Raw genomic sequence first — 24,625 nt, forward strand, 5'->3', positions numbered from 1 at the left:
AATCACTTGAACCTGGGAGATGGAGGTTGCAGTGAGCCGAGATTGCGCCATTGCACTCCAGCCTGGGTGACAGAGTGAGACTCCATCAAAAAAAAAAAAAAAAAAAGTACCGAGAGGGATCTAAAACGGTGCTGGAAATGGAGTTATTTTGACACTTTCATGTTGTGGATACCAGGGTTCAATGCTCGGACCTCCCTTTCAAGACTAAGGTTCTTACCTCCCCTCCCCACTACTGTGAGTGATGCTTAATCGTGGAGACTCTCTCCACAAATCGCCCTTGGCCAAAGCAAGTAACGAGTCCCCAAGGTTACGAGCCTCCATAGGAAGCAACCCATGTACAAGGCCTGGTGTATGCCCCTTGCTTCACTCAGGCACAACTTTGATGGCCCTCCCAACTCAAGAACTCCCATTAGATCAGGTGTAGCTCTGATGCATCAGAGCTCAGTCTCTCCCTTTGCCTAATTCTGCTTCCCTTTCTCTTCTGCACACAAGTCTCCCACCTCAAATCTGTTTCCAGAAAACATGACGTAACACACCTCCTAAGGCATAGAAACTTATCAAAGCTTTGCCATAAGTCACTCAACCCTTCTCTGTCTTTGGTTTACCCATTCTTGTCATTACCAACCAAATTTGCCTCCCTTGATCAAATGCCTTTTCTTTACTGTCTCCTGGCTTCTATTTTTACAGCTTCTGCATACACATAACTTTGGCTTACTCATAGCTTTAGTTTTCTCTTGGCTCTTCATAATTTTCCCATCATCGAACTTCTTCAGGTGAGATTTTGAGTCCTGCTCATATGTCACTGGCAGTACTATGGATTTGACTAATTTTGGTTTAGGTGCGTATATTTAGATGGAAGATGGAGGAGATTTAGGGTGTAAAACATGGCCACCCCTGCTTAGGAGAAACCTTAAGACATCTTTCTTAGTAGAGAAAACCAGGAGCATGGCAACTTCTCTTAGAAGGAGAGGTGAACTTTGGCCAGCACTGTGACTAACCTGTCCATTGCATTCATAAGCCAGATCTAACTATAATCAAGGCATCAGTGACATCTAGGAATCAATTCAACAAATATTAATTGAGCGCCTATTAATCAGGATCCATTTTCGGAAAGAAAATAGACAATAAACAAAATTACAAACTCGTGCCCTCATTAAGTTTACATTTTAGTGTGAAGGACAGAAAAAAGATAAATAATTGAAAGTCAAAGAAAACAACAATCTCAATAAATTTATACATTTTCCCTGGCGGAAACTGCCTTCCAGATCTTCAACAGAAAGGCAAGATCAGCTGACCTTTTACCTCCTTTCTCTACTCCTCTATCCTGGTAGTTTTCATGGGCAAGAAAATGACAAGAGATAGAGGAGAAAGGAAAAAACCCATAGCCTTAAATCATCTGCTTCCTTAATGAAGTTAGCTTTACAAGTGAGCAACAAAAATTTTATCCTGAGAGAGAATTCTGTTTTCTGTGTTCAGACTGTTTTGTTCAATCATTTGTAATTTTTAACAACATTTATATAGCATTTTTATGGTTTAGGATGCATTTCCATTTAATCATTCATTTAGTCTCTCATTCAGCAAACATTTAGTTTCTAAGTATATGTGTCAGGCTCATAGACCATCTTCTTTCTTCCAAATGCAAGTCTAGCAAGAGAGTAAATATTGTTAGCATACCCATTTACCAGATGAGGTTGGTTGGAAAATAAAGCCCAGAGGTTGACAACAAGGAGAATAGAAAAACCTCAGCTTTAGAGCCAAGCGGACTCAAGTTTGTTTCCACATATATGTCTATAGGAATATTCTTGCATATGCAAAGAAAAATTTTTTGAGATGGCTTATAATAATGCAGGCAATACAATCACGGAAAAAATATAAATGAAAGAAACTTAATGAAGAGACAATAGGAATAGAATGGAAAGATGAGAACAGACAACAAACAAGAAAACAGGTATTGTGTTAGCTATGTTAACAAGACCTTTTATGATTACTAAAGTTGGGCCTCAAGTTTTTTATGAACTTTGTTGCTGTTGGGGAGAAAATGGAAACACAGGAAAGATAATGATTGCGTTTTCCTTCCTTCCTTCCTTTCTTCCTTCCTTCCTTCCTTCCTTCCTTCCTTCCTTTCTTCCTTCCTTCCTTTCTCTCTCTTTCTTCCCCTTCCTTCTTTCCTTCCTTCCTTCCTTCCTTCCTTCCTTCCTTCTTTCCTTCCTTCCTTCCTTCCTTCTTTCCTTTCTTCGTTTCTTCCTTCCTTCCTTCCCACCCAGGCTGGAGTGCAGTGGCACAATGATAGCTTATTGCAGCCTGGCCTCCAGAGATCCTCCCACCTCAGCCTCCTGAGTAACTGGGACTACAAGTGCTCACCACCATGCATGGCTAATTTTTCATTTTTAAATTTTTTTGTAGAGATGGAGTCTTGCTATGTTGCCTAAGCTGGTCTCAGATTCCTCAGGCCAAGCAATCCTCCTACCTTGGCCTCCCAATGTGTCTTGTTTTTCAATGAATAAATTCCAAGGGGTGGGAGGAGGGAGAAAGAAGTAGAACTTACCAGTTAAAAGAGAATTAAGAGACATATCCCCCAAACCAACTGTAAAAGAATGACTTAGGAAGAAATTGGAGAACTCTTAACAGTGACTTTTTCATATTAAGGAACTACTATTTTAGGTGTGATAATGGCATTGTGTTTATGTTTTTAAAAGATACATCATCTTTAAGATACGTATTGAATTACTTACAGTTAAATTGAAAAAAGAAAACAACAATAACTATGAAATTCCTGTTGCCCTCACATTAGCTTTGTGACTTTGGGCCTGTTATCTCACTTTTTTCTCCTATAAATGGAGGGAAATGCAATATATTGCTCAGAGGTTTTATGGAGATTAAATGAGATATGTATAGTCAATCTACATGATTTGTGTATTCCCTATTTGCAAATTTCCCTACTTGCTAACGTTGATTCGTAATCTCAAAAGCAATGCTTGTGGGGCCTTTGTGGTTGTTCTCAGACATGCACAGAGTGGCAAAAAACATACAGTCACCTGGAATCCTCGTTCAGCTGAGGTTGAACCAGGTGTGCCTCTTGCTTCAGCTCTCATACTATAAACAAGCGTCCTTTTCCTGGTCTACTTAGTGCCACATCTTTTGCATTTTTGTGGGTTTTGTTGGTAATTTCCTTGTTTGGAATGCCTCCACAAACATAATGCTGAAGTGCTATCTGGTGTTCCTAAGTGCAAGAAGGCTGTGACATGCCTTCTAGAGAAAATGTGCATGTTAGCTAAGCTATGTTCAGACATGAAGCCATAGTGCCATTGGCCAAAAGTTCAATGTAATGAATTAACAATATATGTTGATTTCTGTCCTTAAACAGAAACACACATAAAACATGGCTATGTATTGACCAATTAACAACAATGCTGTGACCAGAGGCTTGCAGGAACCTAACCCTGTATTTCCCCTAGGAGCAATGGTTCAGTATTTGCTATTTCAGGGTTCACAGCAACTTTATAAATTATAATTTAACTACTGTGAAAAACAATAATCACCTGTACAGAAATGGCTTACGCTAACACCATCCTTAGAGCAAGCACTCAACACATGTTTTTACCTCTTCCCTTAAGTGATAGAGACCAAACCCCAAACTGCCTTCTGCAGACTAATTTTCTAGACTCTATTCTTGAGAAAGCCCCCCAGCCTGTGAATACATTGTAATGTGTGTAACACACTATTTGATCGAACAGACCTTCATCTGGACATGTTTTCCATCTTTCAGCCAGTTTTTGTTTCTCTGGGGTAACCTTGGTTAACAGAAATTGCACTGGCCTTGGAATTAGAGAGCCTGGGTCAGGCTTCTGATCTTATGAGTCGTGTGATCCACAGTCATATCTCAAGCCCCGGGGAGTTCTCAGCAATAAAAGAAAATGTAATAAAACTCCAAGTTCTATGGTAAAAACTAAAAGGGAGAGATGAATATAATCTGGAGAAGCTAAGGGAAGGCTTAGGGGACAGCTGAAAAATGAGTCTGAAGCTACCTTTGCTCCTGGAACCATGGAGTGCTGCTTGTGCCCACCAACCCTGGAGAACTCCTAGGCAAGTTGCATATCCCACTCTGATTTCCAAATCCAATTTTATTTCCGGCCTTCTAAATGGGTATGCCAGGCCTACTCAACACTCCAGGATCAACATGTTTCCTGGAGCATCCATTTTACTAGAAGGTTCATTAAGAAAAACATGTACTAAAATAAAATTTATTCAGCTATGGCTCAAAAAGTCTACATAGGAGGTTGAAGTACATGCTTTTGGTGTTCCACAGTATCTCCTCTCAATTCACCTTGGGTTGTACCTGCAACAGGGAGGGCAGTGCAGTTCTCATGTAAACCGAGAGCCTCCCAGCCTGAGTGCCCACTGTCTTTCAGCTTTCTAGTCTCAAGCTCTTTCCCAAGGCCTCTAAAGCTTGCTCAAGCTGCCCAGAGGGCAAACCCAGAAGTGCAGGAGAGAATGTCCCTGGGGAGAATTCACAGTAATGTGAGCTAAGTGCCTCACCTCCATGTCCTTCAGAGGAATAATTCTGAGAAGCAATGTACATGGTTCTTGAAAAGTTTAAGCCCCTATTGTCCACAACAGCAAGCTGCTCAGAAACACATACTTTATAGAATTTCTGTGATTCTTGTCTCACTCTTCCTAATCTCTCACCTTCCAAAATGCTACCTGTACCCAAGTCCTTGTTTCAGGCTCTGCTTTTGGAATTAGAAGGAGCTATTTGGTTAGAAAAATGGACTTGAGCTACATTTGCACAGCACTTTACTTGAGATTAAAGAAATCCATGGTGAAACCCTGTCTCTACTAAAAATACAGATATTAGCCAGGCATGGTGGTAGGCACCTGTAAACCCAGCTATTAGGAGGCTGAGGCAGGAGAATTACTTGGACCCAGGAGGCAGAGATTGCAGTGAGCCGAGATCATGCCACTGCACTACAGCCGGGGGACAGAGCAAGACTCCATCAAAACAAAACAAAAAAAGATTAAAGAAATCCAATTGTCTATTTAAAGACGCACCAAACTGCCCACAGACACACAACAAACTTGAAAGCACATTTCTCATGTATTAACAATAAAAAGGTATCAAGAAACTTCTCTCTTGGTGCTACATTGGCCAAAACGTCTAACCTTCAGTCTATTCTAGGTGATGAAGGTTCCTGAGTGAAAAAAAAGTCACTGTAATCTTTTTTTCTTTTTATTTCTTTTTTCTTCTTTTCTTTCTTTCTTTTTTCTTTTTTTTATTTGGACAGGATCTCACTCTGTTACCCAGACTGGAGTGCAGTGGTGCAATTACAGCTCACGGCAGCCTCAACCTCCTGGGCTCAAGTGATCCTCTCACCTTGGCCTCCTAAGTAGCTGGTACTACAGGCTTGCACCACCATGCCTGGCTAATTTTTTTTTATGTGTGTAGAGATGGGGGTCAGGGGTCTCACTGTGTTGCCCAGGCTGATCTCAAACTACTGGGCTCAAGTCATCCTCCAGCCTCAGCCTCCCACAGTGCTGGGATTATTACAGGTGTGAGCCACCACACCCAGCCCAGCTTAATCTTAATAATCAATATTATCCACTCACATAACCAATCAGGAGTTGACTATAGCTGAATGCCAATGCCAAGTTCTACAAAACTCCATTTCAGCAGGTGGGGCTTGGAGAAGGTTTAAGTGTTTGTTCACTTTGATAACTTATATACTAGGAGGCTCAAGGGGAACTGTATCATAAAAAGAGGCCACCCTACTTCTCAGGCAAAGGAAAATGGAAGTCTGATTCAGTAACCTGGATAATTGTGACTACATGAAGCATATTAACATAAAATTAACTTTCTTTCAAAGGACCATTTGATCCTGCAAATCTGATTTTTAAAAATCTATATATACAACAGTATGTTACTGCTTTATCCTGGAGGATTTCAGGAGCCATTGCTTTAAAATCCACCTTCACAATCAAGATTCTTCCTAACGATAACAAAAAATGAATTGCCATCCAAATTGGTTAAATGTATGTATGTGAACCCTCCCTTACTGATCATTTGTCCTTGGGAAAGATGAGTTTATACCCAATGTCTATACATTGTTGCTACTATTTCAAAATGAAACTGAAGAAAAGAGGTAAACCAAAGGAAATTAATGGCTGATTTTTAACTTTTTTAAAAAAAGAATTGACAGATAAAATAATATGTATTTACTGTGTGCAACATGATGCTTTGAAGTATATATAAATTGTAGAATGACTAAATCTACCCAATTAACATATCCATTACTTCATGTAGTTATCATTTGTGTGGTGAGAACACTACATCCACTCTCCTGGCATTTTTCAAGAACACAGTATATTACTCACTATAGTCACCATGCTGTACAATAGATTTCTTGGCCTTATTTCTCCTAACTCTAATTTTTAGCTTTCAATCATGTGACAAAATTTCAATGTATACCTATTAAGCTATTCCCCAGTATGCCGTGTGCCCGACTGATTCATCATTCTTCAATTCATCTTATAATCTACATTGCATTAAGTTACAGTCTTCTCTAAGTTTTATGAGACAGACGTGAGCACTGATTTTGGCATGAAGATTTATGTTGCTTCGGCCCTATTGAAGTTCAAGAAAAGCTGTACTGTTTGTACAAAATTTCCATCCTCATCCTCAATGGCTTGGATTTTGTTTTGTTTGGAGAGGGGTGACAAATAAACAAAAACCTCTATCAAAAGTAATGAGGAAATAACAGTTTACAATATATTCTCTTTTAAAAACTTACCATCATTACTTTTATTCCTTATATGGCCAGCAATGTATCCACCCCCGGATCTTCTGAGTGTGGAGGTCTGGGTGATGAAATCACATTGACCTCCTGTTGCTGAGGTCAAGCAACAAACTGATGGGTCAGTTTATGAGCATATCGTGTGTACTTTGTGAGTTTGTTGTAAATACTGCTAGATTGTTTTTGTCCCCTCCTTTTTAAAATAGAGTCTGGACCCAAACGCTGCTATTTGATCACAAGAAAAAGCACGGTCATACTATTGCTACTCATCCATCAGTTTCTCCCATCACACCCTGATTTCATAAGGTGTCCAAATAATGACTCTTCTCCAATCTGGGGGATGGAATTGAAATGGTGACAGGGCAAGTTCTACCGAATCATACCTGTCCTATGTTCTACTAGTTTGACTCCATCATCAGAAACTATGTGTCTCCTTGGCATCAACTACAACTGACTGGTCCAAGAAGAATTATATAAATAATTTTGGCTTTACTTTTTTTAAATGAAGGAGAAGAGATCAAAATATTGATACTTTTGCAGAAATATGTCATTCATATTGAAAAACATCTGCACAGAATCACTTCTTTGGGAGTGAAAGCAGTTTGAAAATGGCAATGTTCCACATAAATGCATTTGCAATTTTGTTTCAGGAATCTTTCTCTGCCTGTTGGTGGTCATGCACTGAAGTTCCTTGCAAACCTACTCGATGGGAATTAGTCTGTAGTTTGTATCTTTCACATATCACCATCTGCTAAAGGCAGTACAGAGTTTTCCAGGCCAATCCACTGAGGGAGGACCAAGGATGCGCAGTCCTGGGGCACCGTGACAGATTGCGTGGCATAAATTTAACACAGAATTCAGTAAGAAGTATACTTGAATGTAACTCATTTATTGATTCATTCATTGCCAAAACATTTACTCACCGTCTATTATGTGATCCACACTATATAATCCCTGGGAATTCAAAGTAACTAAGATAACTTACTCTGTAAAAACTCATAGTCTAGTGAGGAAGGCAGGTAAACAGTTATAACCAAAGAGATAAGGGCTGATACAGCCTGTACAAAAGCCTAGAAATATGGATAATAAATGATGAGGCAGTTGCATTTTATATTTCCATGAGAAAATGAACTTGATTTTAATTGCTTCAAATCCACATGGTCTTCCTTGGAAACACCTTCTCAGTAATTAAGAGACTCCGATAAGAATTTCTACCTTTTTAGACTTTGGTGCCCCAGTGTAGGGAAGAGAAGGAAAATTATAGACTTTCTTTCCCATGGTTCCTTGTTGGGCCATCACCATGGTCAGAGTCAACTCTATGGCATAACTCACAATTCTTATCTCTACAGCTGTACACAGGGCTCTGAAGGCTCAGACAGGGAAGCAAACAGATGATGGAAATCTCTTTCTAACAGAAATGCAAGGAAGATAGACTTTCTCTTACTTTAGAATTTTTCTACTTTCTTGGGAAGTTCTAAGAAGGATGGACTACAGTTTCCTTGAGAGATCTCATTATGTAGAAAGGCTACATCTGAGAAAGAATAGAAGGAAGGGAATGAAGGACAGAAAGATGAAGAAAGGAAAGAAGGAAGGAAATGAGAAAGGAAGGGAAACGGAAGAAAAGAAAGAAGGAAAGCAAGATAGCTATAGTATTTGAAATAAGAGAAATTTTATTTTCTGCTGCAAAAAAGAAATCCTGCAAGTCACACCACATCTGTTAACATAGGAAGTAAAGAAATGCTGTGGGGGTATAGGGAGAAAGTTAGCCCACAGTCCTTCCATAAATCAATTTTATCACTTTATAGTCATCTATTATCAAACGTAGTGGGTCAATTCGCACTTTGCTTCTCTGTCTACCCATTAGCAAAAGCTGTGTGTTAATTTTTCTGTGACAAGTTGTGGTGTGTGAAGCCTGGTAACCTCACTGGAGAATAACTGGATTTTGGGAAGCAAAGGCCTAATGACCACCACATATCATTTTCCCGTTTTTGAGAGCTCAGTTCATACGACATAAAAGGAGTCATGCACAATCACATGAACTCTTGGTGAGGATTAAGGAGGTGCGAAGACTGTCTCTTGAAAGCTCTTTTAGAAGGGAGAACAGCCTACTGGGCCCCCGGCCCAGACTGTGAGTACACTTCCCTTCCTAGACATTCTCTGAAGTCATAGTATTTCTTTATTATAATCAAGCAAAATAAGAAAGGAACAGTAACATTTTCTTTTTTGTTTTTTGAGGCAAAGTCTCGCTCTGTCGCCCAGGCCGTAGTGCAGTGGCGCGATCTCAGCTCACTGCAAGCGCCGCCTCCCGGGTTCACGCCATTCTCCTGCCTCAGCCTCCGGAGTAGCTGGGACTACAGGCGCCCGCCACCACCACGCCTGGCTAGTTTTTTGTATTTTTAGTAGAGACGGGGTTTCACCGTGTTGGTCAGGATGGTCTCGATTTTCTGATCTCGTGATTCGCCCGCCTCGGCCTCCCAAAGTGCTGGGATTACAGGCGTGAGCCACCGCGCCCGGCGGACATGAACATTTTCTAAGAAGGGAGACACCCAACTCTATTAAAATAAGAGAGAGGTCTCCTTTCTTTACTTAATATTTATTGAATGTTTCCAAACACATGCAATTTGCTACAACTCTCTCATGTTTGTCGCGGTGATGAATTACTACAGTTGTTAAGCGTATCAAATAAGATTTTTCTCCTGGAGGGAAATCACAGAAGAGGAGAATGGTTGGTGAACTATTTTGGAAGCTTATGCTGAATTAAAGTCATTCGTTATTGCTGTGCAGTTAAGTAATGAAACTAACAGTTTCTTAGGACTTTCTTTAAATTGTTATTTTATTTTGGAAGGTAATCTCTGATTTGGATAATAATAGCATTCAGTCATTCTTTCAATAGATACTTCTTGAAGACTCATTATGTGTGAGGTACTATTGTAGGCTCTGGGAAGAAAAAACAAAGTTCTTGCCCCCTATAAGTGTACATTTCAGCAAGGGAAGACAAATAATCAATGTATAAACAGGAAAATAATTATGCAAGATCATTTTAAATATGTATAAGTGCTAAGAAGATAATAAGATACAGTGATGGGATAGAGAATGATTAAGGCTGATGAAGGCAATAGGGAGTGGGGATCGCTTCAGCGTGGTCAAAGAGGACCTCACTGAACTGACACAGGAATGATAAAAAGGAGGGAGATATGCAAAGAACTGGGGGAGAAGTATTCTACGCAGAGGAAATAACAAGTACAAAGGACTTGGGGCAGTTAATACCCTTGAGTATTAGAGTATGCTTCGTACATCTTTTCATCACTTAAAGCACTTCCATGTATATTGTTTCTTTTGATCCTCACAACAATCCTGGAATCAGGGCACTACAGGTGACCGCATTCTCACTTTCCAAATCACTCACACACGCCACGGGAGATCCGGGAAGTCTTCTGATGCCTCTGCTTTCCAAGACAATATGATGCTTCTGTACATTCCACGGACTATGACAGGTTTATCATCATCAAAGTGGGTGGTTTAATGTCATGATTAGCTCTATTTTCTCTTCCTTCAGCATAGCAAAGTGCATAAAGCTTGAGCTCTGCGTCCAGCAGATCTTTATTAGGATTCCAGTCCCACCACAGTTACATATGCTCTCTCCCTGCCAGTTTTCATAGATGAATCATCCAGACTCAGTTTCCTATTAGAGCTGAACCCTCCACTTGGACTTTTGACAGTTGGACCCGTCTAGCCCACAAAGGGACATCACTGCAATAATTCTCCCCTTTCTACAGCATCATTAAATTTTGCCTCTCTCCTGGATCATCCCATTCACATATTCTCATGCTGATATTTCTCCCATCTAAAATTGACCGGGCATGGTGGCTCATGCCTGTAATCCTAGCACTTTGGGAGGCCAAGGCAGGCAGGTCACTTGAGGCTAGGAGTTCGAGACTAGCCTGGCCAACACGGCAAAACCCCATCTCTACTAAAAATACAAAACTAAGCTAGGTGTGCTGCACTCCAGCTTGGGCGACAGAGCAAGACTCTGTCTCAAAATTAATTAATTAATTAATTAATTAAAAATAAAATTACTTTCTCCTGATCCTATATTTCCTATGATTAAAATGCCATTTCTTTGCTCTTCTCTTTGTGAATTCTTCCCAGAAGAGTTGTCTATACCTATTGCACCAACCCATTTCTTCCAATTCTCCATATTGTATTTCCAGTTATCCTTACCTCTCTCACACATAGCCTCTATCTAATCTGGCAGAAAATTCTGTTGACTCTACCTTCAAAATATAGCCAGAGTTCATTACTTCTTACAGTCTCTGTGTCTAACATCCTGGTCCAATCTACCATCATCTCTCATCTGGATAACCGAATTACCGACTAACAGGCCTATCTGCCTGTCTGTGCTCAAAACAGCAACCAGAAGGATCCTTTTCCAAAGTAAGCCAGATTGCAGCCCTCATCTTGCTGAGAGTTTAATCAAAGTCCTTAACAGTGTCCTGCAAGGCCCACATGTTCTCGCCCCCTCAGACCCCTTTGACCTATTGTCTACTTCCCTCCCCCTCACTCACTCAGCTCTAGCTACATGGCTTTTATCCTGTGACCCCTTTGCGGGAATGCAAGCTTCACAAAGGCAGGGATCTTTGTCTGTCTGGTTCACTCATGTATCCCAAGTACAGTTAGTCCTTCATATCCATGGTTCCACATCCATAGAGATGGAATGGTGGCCTGGAAATATTTGGGAAAAAACAAATGCATCTGACAAGGAGGGCAAGGGTTGAATAACTACCTATTGGGTACCATGTTTACTACTTGAGCAATGGGCTCAATAGAAGCCCAAACCTCAGCATCACAGAATATACCCATGTAACAAACCTGCACATGTGCCATCTGAATTTATATTAAAAATAAAATCTAAAAATAAAAAATTTACACTGCATCTGTACTCAATATATACAAGCTTTTCTTGTCCTTCTTCCCTTAACAATACAGTATAACCATTGTTTACAAAGCATTGCATAAGTAATATGCAATGATTTAAAGTAAACGAGAGGATCTATGTACGTTATATGCCAACACTACTGCATTTTATATCAGGTACTTGAACATCTTTGAATGTTGGTATCCAAAGGAGGTTCTGGAACTAATCAACAGATACCAAGTGTATTAGTCCGTTTTCGTGACGCTGATAAAGACACACCCAAGACTGGGTGATTTATAAAGAAAAAGAGGTTTAACCGACTCACAGTTCCACATGGCTGGGGAGGCCTCACAATCATGGCAGAAGATGAAAGGTACATCTTATATGGTGGCAGGTAAGAGAGAGAATGAGACCGAAGGGAAGAGGGAAACCCCTCATAAAAACGTCAGATCTCAGGAGACTGATTCACTATCATGAGAACAGTATGGGGAAACCACATCCATGTTTCAAGTATCTCCCACTGGGTCCCTCCCACAACACATGGGAATTATGAGGGCTACAATTCAACATGAGATTTGGGTGAGGACACAGCCAAGCCATATCACCGAGGGACAAGTGTACTTGGAACATGCATGCATGGCCCACAGCAGGCATTCAATATGTATTTGTTGAATGAATAGCCTGTGCCTACCTAACATAAAGTTAACATAGATTTGCATGCTTTTCACTTAATCTAATTAGTATGTAAAATTTTCTACCAGATCGCATCACAATCTTAATTGCTAAAAATAGTTTTCCCTTAAATAAGGATACGAAGTGTTAAACTCCCTTTCATTACGTATTGCATAGACTTAGCCATTTATTAACGTCTCTTCCCTATGGAAAAGGCAACTCCACTGGCTGCTATCTTAGTTTAAGGATCCAGTCTCCATGTTGAGGAAATATTGCTTGTTTTTCATTCAGATTATTAGTTCACTACAATTTAAGGGCCTAGAAATAGTTAGGAAATAACCTTAAAATAAGCAATTTACTCCTTCCCAAACAGAATCAAACCTGTTATTGAGTTTCTTTTTGGATCAATGAAAGCTGTCATGAGATTATACACTAGTTTTTAACTCCTTCATATACCATAGAAAATGGTTACTTATGAAATAAACACAAACATTTCTTTTTAAAATGCTTTGTGGCTTAGTCATTGGACCAGAATTTTCTCTGGATTAATCAAGAATTTTTCTGTACATATCAGAGTTGATGATAGAAATAGGGGTGCTTGTATAGAGCTTCAGCAGAGGAAAAAATAATGCACCTTAGAAAAATTTAAAAATTGAGGAAGTAAAACATTCAAAACAATAAATTACATCTCTGACTTTGACCTGAAAAATTACTGTACTGAAGTCTTGTAATTGCTTTTTTCAATTCTACAGTCAAAACCTATTAGGGCAATTTTATGTGGTTTTTCTTTTTTCTTCCTTTTTTTTTTTTTGCCTAACATTCTTGAACTGAGTTCAAGTATTAAGTACTTCCCCATATCTCCTGTCAGTCACATATCTAAGATAGACTAAAATAAATGTATTCTCAGACTGTGTTTTACACCCTTCCAAAATTTTTTGGGTTTTTTTTTCCATGGAACTCTCAGAGCTTTTAAATGTGGTTATTAGCCCTGATACTTTCTCCCTTTTCATCTCCCACACCCTAGGCACAATCCCACCGACCTCTTCTGCAGCTATTTTGATTGCCAACACAATATTGAAACACAACTAGAGGCAGCCTGCCTTAATCAGGTCTGTCCCTGCAGAGTTTGGTTTGCTTTGTTTTAACAAGCAGGAGTCTTGACTTTCTACAAAGCTCTGCAAAGGTTGTTACAATCGTGGATTGAAGGAAACTGAAAACTGATTGCCAAAGAACTAATTGACCTATTTTTGGAGTCTTCATTAATTTCATTTTAGCTCAGTCATAGAAACATTTAGTCAACATCTGTCTACCTTGCAGGCACGGTGCCAAGCATTAGACAAAGAAGACATGGCCCTGTTTATCACAGAATAAATGCTGTGGCGGAAACAGGTACAGGGTTCTCTATAATACCAATGGGGTGTCACACTGTTAGGAAGGCAGTGTTTTATTTCTATAGATTTTCAGCGTCTCTGTTCTGTTTTCAGTGTCTCTTTTTCTAGGAGTCAGAGAAAACTTTCTAGACAAAATCATGCCTGGGCCAACATTTCAAAGTAAGTGTAAACTGGGCAAAACTGGCTGGAAAGGGCATTCACAAATTCCATTGATTCATTTTTACTAATTTTATTTTTTTAAAAAATGAAGAAGAGGAAGGTTGAAACCTAATATCTAAAAGGAGACTGTATTATCTCTAAGTCTTAGTTTATCTTGGTTTGCTTACCTTTGCTGAGCTCACTCAGGGTAAGCTGCAGTCCCATATTGAAAATGCTTGATTTATTTTGGTTGCTGTGGTGTAAACACCTTCATTGAAAAAATAGTTGCCCTGGTCTGAATTTTGAAAGTAAAATTAACATATTCTGGATTAAGTCTGAGTAAAATTGCATTTTAACTCAGTTAAAAGACATTCTTTTTAATAATCAGGTTTAAAATTTTGAATGACCATATGTGAGATTTTTAAAAGAAGTATTCGGTTTGAATTTTGCTTACATGAGTATCAGAAAAAAAACCTATTTCTATTGAAAAGAGAACTGTATTCCAGTTTCTTTAATCCTTTGTTAGTTTGTCTTCCTTAATGTACCCACTGTGGTTGTTTCTATAACATATGGGATTTTATACATTAAAGCAAAGCTGTGTTTGTAAAAAAGGAAAGAAAGAAAAGAAAAAAGAAAGCTGCTGATTTTAAATTCTGGTTTTTATTCTATGTATGCTATACTTGGTTATAAAAAAGTTACAGATCATTCTGTTTTGCCCAGATTTTACCCTACAGAAGTCCCTTTATTAAGAAATGAGATTTAATGAAAAGAAAAGTAGGGCTACTGTTTATGTGGCTGCAAATATCACTGGGGAAATATTTCATGTTTACATTTTGCTAAACTATTTATAGTGAGGACACATACTACAGTAAGGCCCTCTTTTCCCCATATAATGGATATCTTTGTGCCTTAATTCTACATACTTACACAGTTTACATTTTTACCCAGTCTGCCCACATTTCATGCCACATTACTTTGTCCTCCAAAGCATAGCTATATTGGAGCAACATCTTCTGGCAGAACGGAGCCACTGAAAATCCAGAGAAATAAAACCCTGCCTGCCTAACAGTGTCTTAGATCATTAGCAGGAAACACAGATCAAATTTAGCTATTTAACAAATCTCTCATTGTTGATTATTAGGGTTTTTTCTTGCCCCCATTGTTGATCTTTGAAAGCTCTCAATTTTAAGCAACTGAGTTTTTTTTCTCTGAATTGATGGTTAGCACCTATTGCTGTATTTTATCCATATTTTAACTATTTAGCATGGTGTATGAGTACACCATGTATGAATCTTCTAAAACAGTTCTTGCCTGAAGTATAGAATCAATGAGTGAACTTTGGAGTCCCTCTGGTGGTCATTTGAGTCAGTTTTAAATGAAACTGGTTTCTTATAAGCCCTTAGACACCAGCCTCATCCATTGGCCATCTTATCTCTATACCCCTACTCCCTCCCACCCTGCTTCACTTTTACCACTCGTCACACACAATTCGTCACCCTGCTCCTATGAAGCACATAAATACAATGTAAATAATTTCTATAAATTCCTAATATTTGCTTGTGGGAACATTTTGCCCACAACATTGGATTTACAACAAAATGCTCTCCTGTTTTATGACACTGCTGAAAATTAAAACTATTGCCAGTTCCCTGATTCTTCAATTGGAAATCACAGCTTTGGTTTCTTCCTTACTTAAGTAGATTTTACAAATTAATTGTAATTTTTAAAGCGTATCTTTCTTCATGTGTGTGTGGCCCTTAATGACTTGTATTTCTTTTCAGTTACATGATTTAGTCTCTTTGAACATTTCTTTAATTTCACTAATTTAAGAGCCCAAGTAGAAAACAGTTGTGCTCAGAATAAACAGTGATTTGGGGTAGCCACTGTGCAAATATATTGTCTTTCCTGTGATCCCTTCTTTTTACCTATAGAGGAGTGATGTCTTCCTGGCTGACCCTTGAGTGGTGGAGGAGGCTTTCAGGAAAAGTCTTGAATTGTGCTTAGAAGAGATTAAGAAGTCACTTACCGAGACGGAAGTGAGATGTCTCCTTGACATTATGTGTTGTCCCCTTGATAGTCCTGTCATTATCTATATTTCTAGTCTGTGGTCTTAGAATTTCAGAGCGTTAAATGTTCAGTTCCCATGAGTTTGTGGTTTTTCTGAGTGGATATGTGCTTGCCTGCCTTCACTTTCAGTTGAAAGATATTCATCCTTCAGGGCTGTGTTTGCTTTTATTCCAAAAATAAGTATATTTAATGTATGGTTTTCGAAAAAGGAATGAAAATAGTGATTGAGCTGATATTGAGATCATCAAGTGTTTCTAAATTTTTCCAAACACACTGCTCCCTACATGCCCAGAAGGCACCATCTTTTCCTCTTAATATAATGGGTTTGCTTGAGTATGAAAATGCTCCATTATACAACACAAATCATCACACCGAAGATATCAATCACTTGTTTTATTAAATTAGAGTAAGAGAATTTAGTGCAGAACAGAGGCAAAAAAAATAACATTATCGCTGGGCGTGGTGGCTCACACCTGTAATCCCAGAGTTTTGGGAGGCTGAGGCAGGAAGATCTCTTGAAGCCAGGTGTTCATCACAGGCCTGGGCAATATAGTGAAATCCTGTCTCTACAAAAATAAATAAATAAACAAACAAACAAACAAACTAAATTAAATTAGCCCAGTGTGTTGGTGTACACTTCAGCTACTCAGGAGGCTGAGGCTTGAAGATGACTTGAGCCCAGGAGTTTGGGATTACAGTGAGCTATGACTGATTGCACCACTGTACTCCAGCCTGGGTGACAGAATGAGACCCTGTCTCTAAATAATCATAATAATAATACCACACCACAGATCATGCTTTTAAGAGTTATAACCACCAAATATAAAAATTCTACATATGCACATACTTTATACTATTCAAATAGTCAACTAGATATAACCTGGTCCACTAGGAACAAAACATAAATAACGTTGCATTTGTTGAAAGCCAGCATTAATTAAAGAAAACATATAGTGAATAATTTGCAATAAAAAATGAAAGTCATCTTTTGCTGCTTAAGTGTTGCACCACATAACAGATGAAAAAACAAACAACAGCAGCATTACTTCTATCGCAGACGTTTTTTTCCCTCTACTTTCTAATCTCCAATTCACTTTCCTAACTGTGCTGCTTCAGCGTGTTCAGTGTTTTGAAGGAGAGTTGTGGTTTACATTTTAATATTTTTAAGAGAGGTAAATGATTCAATATAGCAAAAAGAAAATAGGTTTCATTGTTCTTTGGGTTTTAAATAAGTAGTTACTGTTAAATTATAGCAACCAAATCTCCAACTTCTTGTCATTCATCACTATTCTGATGCAGTTTTTCAGAATCTGCAACAATGTGATTTATAGACTCATGAATAAATGTTTCAACTGTTGTCATATGGTCTTAATTATGTTAAATTAGAGGATCTAGCTGACAACACTAGAAACATGGATGCCTAGCACCATCTATTGTTCATGAACAAAACAACTGTATGGTAAATAAAGAGGAAAGTCCTTCCCCAGGTAGGACTTTCAGAGAGGGTTTGCATTAGTTTTCTACTGCTGCTGTAACAAAGCATCACGAACTTAAACAAGGCAAATTTATTATCTTTGGGTTCTCAATATTGCTTAAAGGTTAGAAGTCTGCAGTGGGTCTCACTGCGCTAAAATTAAGATGTCAGTTGGGCACTTAGGGGAGAATCTGTTTCCTTGCCATTTTTAGTCTATAGAAGACACAGCTTTGAGAGGCCACCAATATTCCTTGGCTTATAGCCATCTTCTTTCATCTTCAAAGCCAACCATATTGTATCTCTTGAACCATTCATTCATAGTCACATTGCCCACTGATTCTGACCTCACCTGGGAAAGTTTCTCTGCTCTTACGGAGAAGACTCGGGTGATTAGGTTGAGTCCATCCATACACCCTATCCAGGTTAATCTCCTCATCTCAAGGTCCTTAATCTTAATGATATCTGCAAAGTCCTTTTGTTCACATGATGTGACATATTCACAGGTTCCAGAGATTAAGACACAGACATCTTTTGGGAGACCATTATTCTGCCTACCAAAGGATATGAGAGAGCACTAATTAAAAACCTTATCTAACTATCCAAAATTTAATCTCTTGACCTTTGGTGGAGTCAGTATGCTGGCTGTGGTAGATTATCATTTATGTTGGAGACAGAGAAGATTTGCTATTTTAGTGCTTATGAACTGAGGCTACAATTTGTTAATTTTCTCTCACTAATAATACATATTAGGTAAGTATTCTTAAAATGACCATTTCTTAAGAATCTCCCTACTAAATTCAATATTCCTTAGGCAATGAATCAGTCCTTATTTCTTCCAACAATCAATCACTGCCCCTCGCCCTGCCCCACCCTTCAACCTAGTCAGCAATGTGCATATTCACACACACACACAAGCGTGTGCACATACATACATCTGTACATATTCATACATTCAATAAATGTTATTATTTTCTAATGTTTAATTTCTGTTTTACTGAGGGGTTCAGCTTTGAATGTCTTTTGGAATATGTAGGTAACTTTCTCACCTTCCTTTCAACACTGAAATACTCTTTGTGATTATTCTTATATTTTTCTACAGTAATGCCATTTGTATGTTAGTGATAGACAATTTTGATGGTAAGTCCGGATCTCAGCATCCAGTTTTATTGCATTTGTAGCAGTAACACAGATACATGAGCTGCTGGACTCTCAGGATGCCATTAGCATTTCTTGACTAATCTAGAAGAGGAAAAGGATAGTTGCTAGAGAAATGCCCAACAGACTTGCTCCATGTTAAAATCATTTCCTCTCCTGACCAGGAGATGCCTGTGACAACTAAAGATAGAGGCAGCTTTTGGTTGACAACGTTGCTCTTAGTCTTCAATGATCTGTAACCTATGCCCATCATCTTAAATTTTCTGGAGGAGAAGAAATCCCTAGAGAATAGTTTGTCACTTTGGAATGTGTTTGATGTTTCTCACTGAGGAATGAGAAGAGAGGACATTTCAGAAAATAAAATCCTTTTTTATAATTTTTCAAATTTGGTAACAAAATAAAGGTACTGAGTTTTTGAAAGGACTTGAAAATGAATGTCAGCTCTTCCTGTTCTACCCAAACTTCCCTCTCAAAATCATAACAATAATGTATAAGTCAGGTTCACAACCATATAACTTGATAATAACACCAACCCTGTAGGATAGATACTGTTTTGCAGTTGAAGAAACTAATGTTCATGTCTAATTGACCAGGATTCTACAAGAACATGCTTGTTGATAAGGATATGTGTAAGTAGTCACTATTACATAATGTTGGTGGCAGAAAAAAATTAATCCAAGTTTTCAGAAGGGCAGTATGAAAATGCTAACATATGTCTTAAAGTAAGTCTTGGACCCAAATTTTTCACTTTAAATAAGTACAAGTTTAATAATGTGAACAAAGATTGAAATAAAATGATGTTCCATGGACTACTACACAGCCATAAAAAGAAATGAGATCATGTCCTTTGCAGGGGCATGGATGAAGCTAAAAGCCATCATCCTCAGCAAACTAACACAGGAACAGAAGGCCAAACACTGTATGTTCTCAATCATAAGTGGGGGCTGAACATAGAGAACACATGGACACAGGGAGGAGAACATCACACGCCAGGGCCTGTTGGGGGGTGTGGGGGTTGAGGGGAGGGAACCTAGAGGACAGGTCAACAGGTGCAGCAAACCACCATGGCACGCGTATACCTATGTAACAAATCTGCACGTTCTGCACATGTACACTGGAATTTAAATTTTAAAAATAAATAAATAAAATGGTGTTCATCTCAGCACTGTTTATAATAGCAAAAAATAACCTATGGCAGAAACTGCTGGTATTCAGCAAAGTCTGTTTCCCCTGCCTCCTGGACACACCACTGGGCTACATTTTCCAGCCTTTTCTGCTGTTAGAGATGATCATGGGGCTGTATTCCGGGTGATGGAATATGGGCAGAAGTGATACAACTTCAAGTACTAGTCCATAAATATCTCCTGCATGATCCTCTATGCTCTCTTGACTTCAGGTTGGTGAAATACAGAGAATACAGTAAAGAAATCCAGAGCTCTAGATGATGACAAAACTAGATCAAAGGACTCTGGGTCCTTTCCTGGAATGACCACATGGAAGATGATCTCTGACCAGGAATACACACATTATGCTTTGTGTGAACAAGAGATAAACTTATACTGGTTTAAAACACTGAGACTGTAGTGTTTACCCAGTACAGCAAATAAAGTAAACCCTAATACAAAATGTAGATGTCTAATGATAGAGAAATTAGCCAAATAAACTTAAGTGAATTTCTTGCAACATAGACTCCCTTTGAATGAGCTATTGATCACAATGTGGGCAACAGCCAAACTACCATAGAGATAAAAGCATGTATTTCCATTCTGCTTTATTATCATCAATTTTAATTCCAGGCTATTAAATAAATGCAGTACTACTTATTCACTGCAACCTTTGTGCGGCTGAGTTGGAAGTCGTTCTGCCTCGTATCTCTGTTTTTGACACTATAAGAGGTAGGAAAAAAGGAGAAAAAAAAATTTACCTGTAATTAAATCCTTTAAAGATAAAAATGACACGTTCTGATTGGTGATTTGCCATGGGATCACAGAATTGGAGATTTAAGGTGAATAAAGTACTGGTTAAGCCAGTCACCAAAATGGCTTGAATTCCAGCCACACCATTCAATCAAAGAGTCATCCATTCTTTCCTTGAACACCTTCAATTGTGCGTACTTGATGAACATAGAATAAAAGCAGCTTAGGGTTTTGTGTCTCTCTGTTCATTTGTTTTGCAGAGCTAATAACAAAGATAAGAAGAGGAACGCAGGCAAGCAGACAAGCTAACATTTACCAAATGCCAGTTAACTAGGACCTGTGTATAGCACATCTATACATATTATTTCATTTAACTTTTGCAACAATGCTATAGGGTTGATGTGCCCATTTTTCAGAAGACCTGAACCTAAGAGAGTTGAAATAATTCATATATCTGCCAAGTTGTTATATCTTCTAAAGTGATAGAGGCAATATGTACTCTACAAGAGCATGGCAGATCCTAAACCTTGAAAGAAGGCAATAGGAAAAGACAGGATTAAAAGCATTTGGCTAATGATTGGTGAGCTGACATTTGCAGTTCATTTCACTGGAGGACTGGGGAAAATAGCATTATAGTAGGACTTGGCTTCTAAAATTAAACTGTTGAGGTTTATATCCAACTGCCCCTATTCCCTAACATAGCCTTTGAAAGTTTCCCAACATCTCTAGACCTTGGCTTCCTTATCAGTCAATGGGATAATAAGCGATAGCTATTTTATACAGTCATATCAAAGATGGTTTGCGATGATGCACATGAAGTATTTCGCACAGGGCTTTGCAGAGAGTGGGTGAAAGCCATAAGGTTTTGTGTCCAGAGAAATGTGGCAATGGTTGCCCCTAGTCGAGAAGTTAAAACACTTCAGGGTGCTTGTAATTTCCTCAGATACATATTAGCAGATATGAAAGTGATATAAATACACAATAAAGTATAGTTTTAAAATAGTATGTGTTTTATTTCATGTTCATGTCACTTTCACCAGGCAAAAATTCTGAAACTATCTGTGTGAACATAATACTAAGGATATACTCTGAATTATACCTCTAGACGTCATTAGAAATGTGTGCTTAATTTTGTCCACTCACATTCCCTAAACAACACTCCCTACATGAAGTCACAGGGGTATAGTCTATAATCACTACAACACGGGAAAAAAATACCTGATATTCCATTAAGTGGCAGAAACATTTAGCATAGAGATTGCAGCTTCCAAATACATCTGACTCAGATTTTGCATATTATAGTAAGCAAATTAAATACTCCTTTTTCCCAAAACATGTTAACATATAAATGACATACATAAATAAGGTCATATAGATATATAAAAACCTATTCAATAAAAAACTAAGTTTTTTTAAATACAAAAGTTAGCTGGGTATGATGGCGGTGGGTGCCTGTAGTCTCAGCTACTTGAGAGGCTGAGGTGGGAGGATCACTTGATCTCAGGAGGCAGAGGTTGCGGTGAGCCCTGATCGTGCCACTGCACTCCAGCTTGGACGACAGAACCAGGCCTTGTCTCAAAAAAAAAAAAAGAGAGAGAGAGAGAGAGAGAAACTAAGGTTTTTGTTTGTTTGTTTGCTTGCTTGTTTTTTGGTGTTTCCATTTTGTAATTATATACATGCAATGATTTCAGTGCTGAGAAAAAGATTTTAAAATGGTATATTGGGGGTATTTCCAGCTCAATTCCAGTTGTCTATGACAATCAAGAAGAGACAGGATGCAATAATTATTTTCACAATGAAAAGAAGTATCCTAGTGGACTGGGAAAGAAAAGCATTAGGAACTTTGTGATGCTGCTGAGGTATTAGACAAGACAATACATAGAGTTGATCTCTACATATTTCTCTAATCTTTCAAATTAGAGAATGGCAGTGGTCCAAAAAAAGCAATGGAACACTTTTAGCAAATAATATCTAGTGGAACCCCAATGTATAAATAAACTGAAAGTGGAGTTATTCTGCTTGAGGTAGGGTATGTAGGATCTCCTCTAATAAACCTCCTTTCTGCTGACATCTGAGCCTCTTCAGAACACAGTTTGGAGATCAGTGCCTACTTGAATACATAATAACCAACTGGAGAGGTGTAATAAAAATGCAGATGCCTGGGTTCCAACCCCGAAGATTTCAGTTCAGTAGCTCTGATGTGGGGTATGGAGATGTTTATTACCGAAATGCCCTCCTAGAGACTGGGATGTACAATGAGGTTTGGAGAGTGCTCATAAGACAACCTAGTACAACCTGTTAAGCTAAGGCAGTTGAATAAATCCTACAGAAAATATGCCTCTCTGGGTAGTTTACAAGGCACAGCCGTGTTACAGGTTGATGTGGGTAACAAAAAAGGCTCTAGCCTTAACAGAGCAATGGAGGCAGTGGAAAACGTTCAAGTTATACAATTAAAAGATGACCAAAGCTTGGCCTGAGAATTTGGCGCCAAAATAAAATAAAATAAAAGTGTACCTGAGGATGGCAAGCTAGCATCAGCTCTCCACTGCACAGCTGTCACTACAAAAAATGGCTAAAAGAGCATGGGCTCCCAATTTAGAGTCCTCAGCTTGAATTCATGCTCTTCAATGTAGCTGTTTGGCTACATGGCTAAGTTCTTTAATCATTTAGTCTACTTTCCTCCTCTATAAAAGGAGGTCAATAAGAATACTTGCCTTGTTAGATTGTTTTGAGTTAAATTGTTACCAGGCACATAAATAGCTCTCAACAAACTCTCACCTGACTATTCCTACATGGTCAGAGTCAAAATGTCTGAATTTGAATCTCAGCAACTTTACCTATAGGCTGTAAAAACTGTGAATAAGTTGTAATGTTTCAGTGTTCCAGTTTCTTCATCTGTAAAATAAGGATACATAATAAACTATAAAAGTACCCCCAAAAGTACCTAGCACACAATCTGCCCTCAGTAAATGTCTGAAATCTACTCTGCTTATTTTTGCAGAATAATAAATTGTGGGAAACTAAAGATGATTCTCAGCATCTTGCTTGAGAAGTAGTTAGGGAGTAGCATCATGATTCTAGAAGTTGGGATTTGTCTTCATTGTGTTAAATTTGAGTAGCTGTTGGTGTTGTCAATTAAAAAGAACATGGGTCATGATAAGATGACAGGGAATGTTCTGGTTGAAAATTTTATCACTTCAGTTCCAGGTTGCTGCAGATGCTAAGTGAATAGGGGCTCTCACCCCAAATCTTTAATGACCTATAATAAATTAAAACCATGTGTGGGAATAAAGAGGGAAAAAATGCTGCATAGCTGAAGGTTTAAAATGCTTTTGAGAACCATGACACCCATGAAGGTGTACTACTTGGATCTCCATTCAAGAGCTTGCCATTCAGCTACAAAGAGCACATTTAGCTGACCGCCTTCAGCTCCAGCACCTTCAGGATCGCATTCAGCTTTTGAGTCCAAGTCATTCTCTTCCTGGACATCCCCCAAGAAAAGACTGAGCACAGCTGGGGTACTAGGGCTTGACCATTTCTGCCCAATGCAAGGCTCTTCTCATGGGAGATCTTAGCACCAGCGCACCCCGTTGGGCTGGCTGAGACTCTGTAAGACTACATAATGCTCTGGAGCTCTTGTCCAATTTCAATCCCTCCTCTTTTCACAGGCACTATTCTCCATAAACTACTCATATTCCTAAATCTATCTCAGCATCTGCTTCCTGGAAGACCCATGTATATCATTTTGCAGTCTTCTTTATTAACAGACAGAAATTAGGACCAGAGCTACTGATCAAATTGGGTACTTATAAGTGAAATAAACCAATTCACTTATAAGTGAAATAAACCATTTACCTTCCTTGACATTTGAATGTAAGTGATTGCCTTACAGATCATTTCTTACTTCTCAGATTCTACAATTGGCACATAAATCAGTGCTCTGAAATCTGTTGTAAATTCAGGATAGAAGATGCCCAGTTTGTGTCTGTAGATACAAAGTAAAATTTATGGCAGCAAGGTCCATCTCTCCACTTCAACCACTGATTCATACAAATTATCTGGGGATGGATTTGGTCACGAATATCAGCAGCTTCCCTGAACCTGCACAA

Source organism: Rhinopithecus bieti, unplaced genomic scaffold (genome assembly GCF_001698545.2).
Source record: "Rhinopithecus bieti isolate Rb0 unplaced genomic scaffold, ASM169854v2 scaffold_72161, whole genome shotgun sequence".
Taxonomy (NCBI): Eukaryota; Metazoa; Chordata; class Mammalia; order Primates; family Cercopithecidae; genus Rhinopithecus; species Rhinopithecus bieti.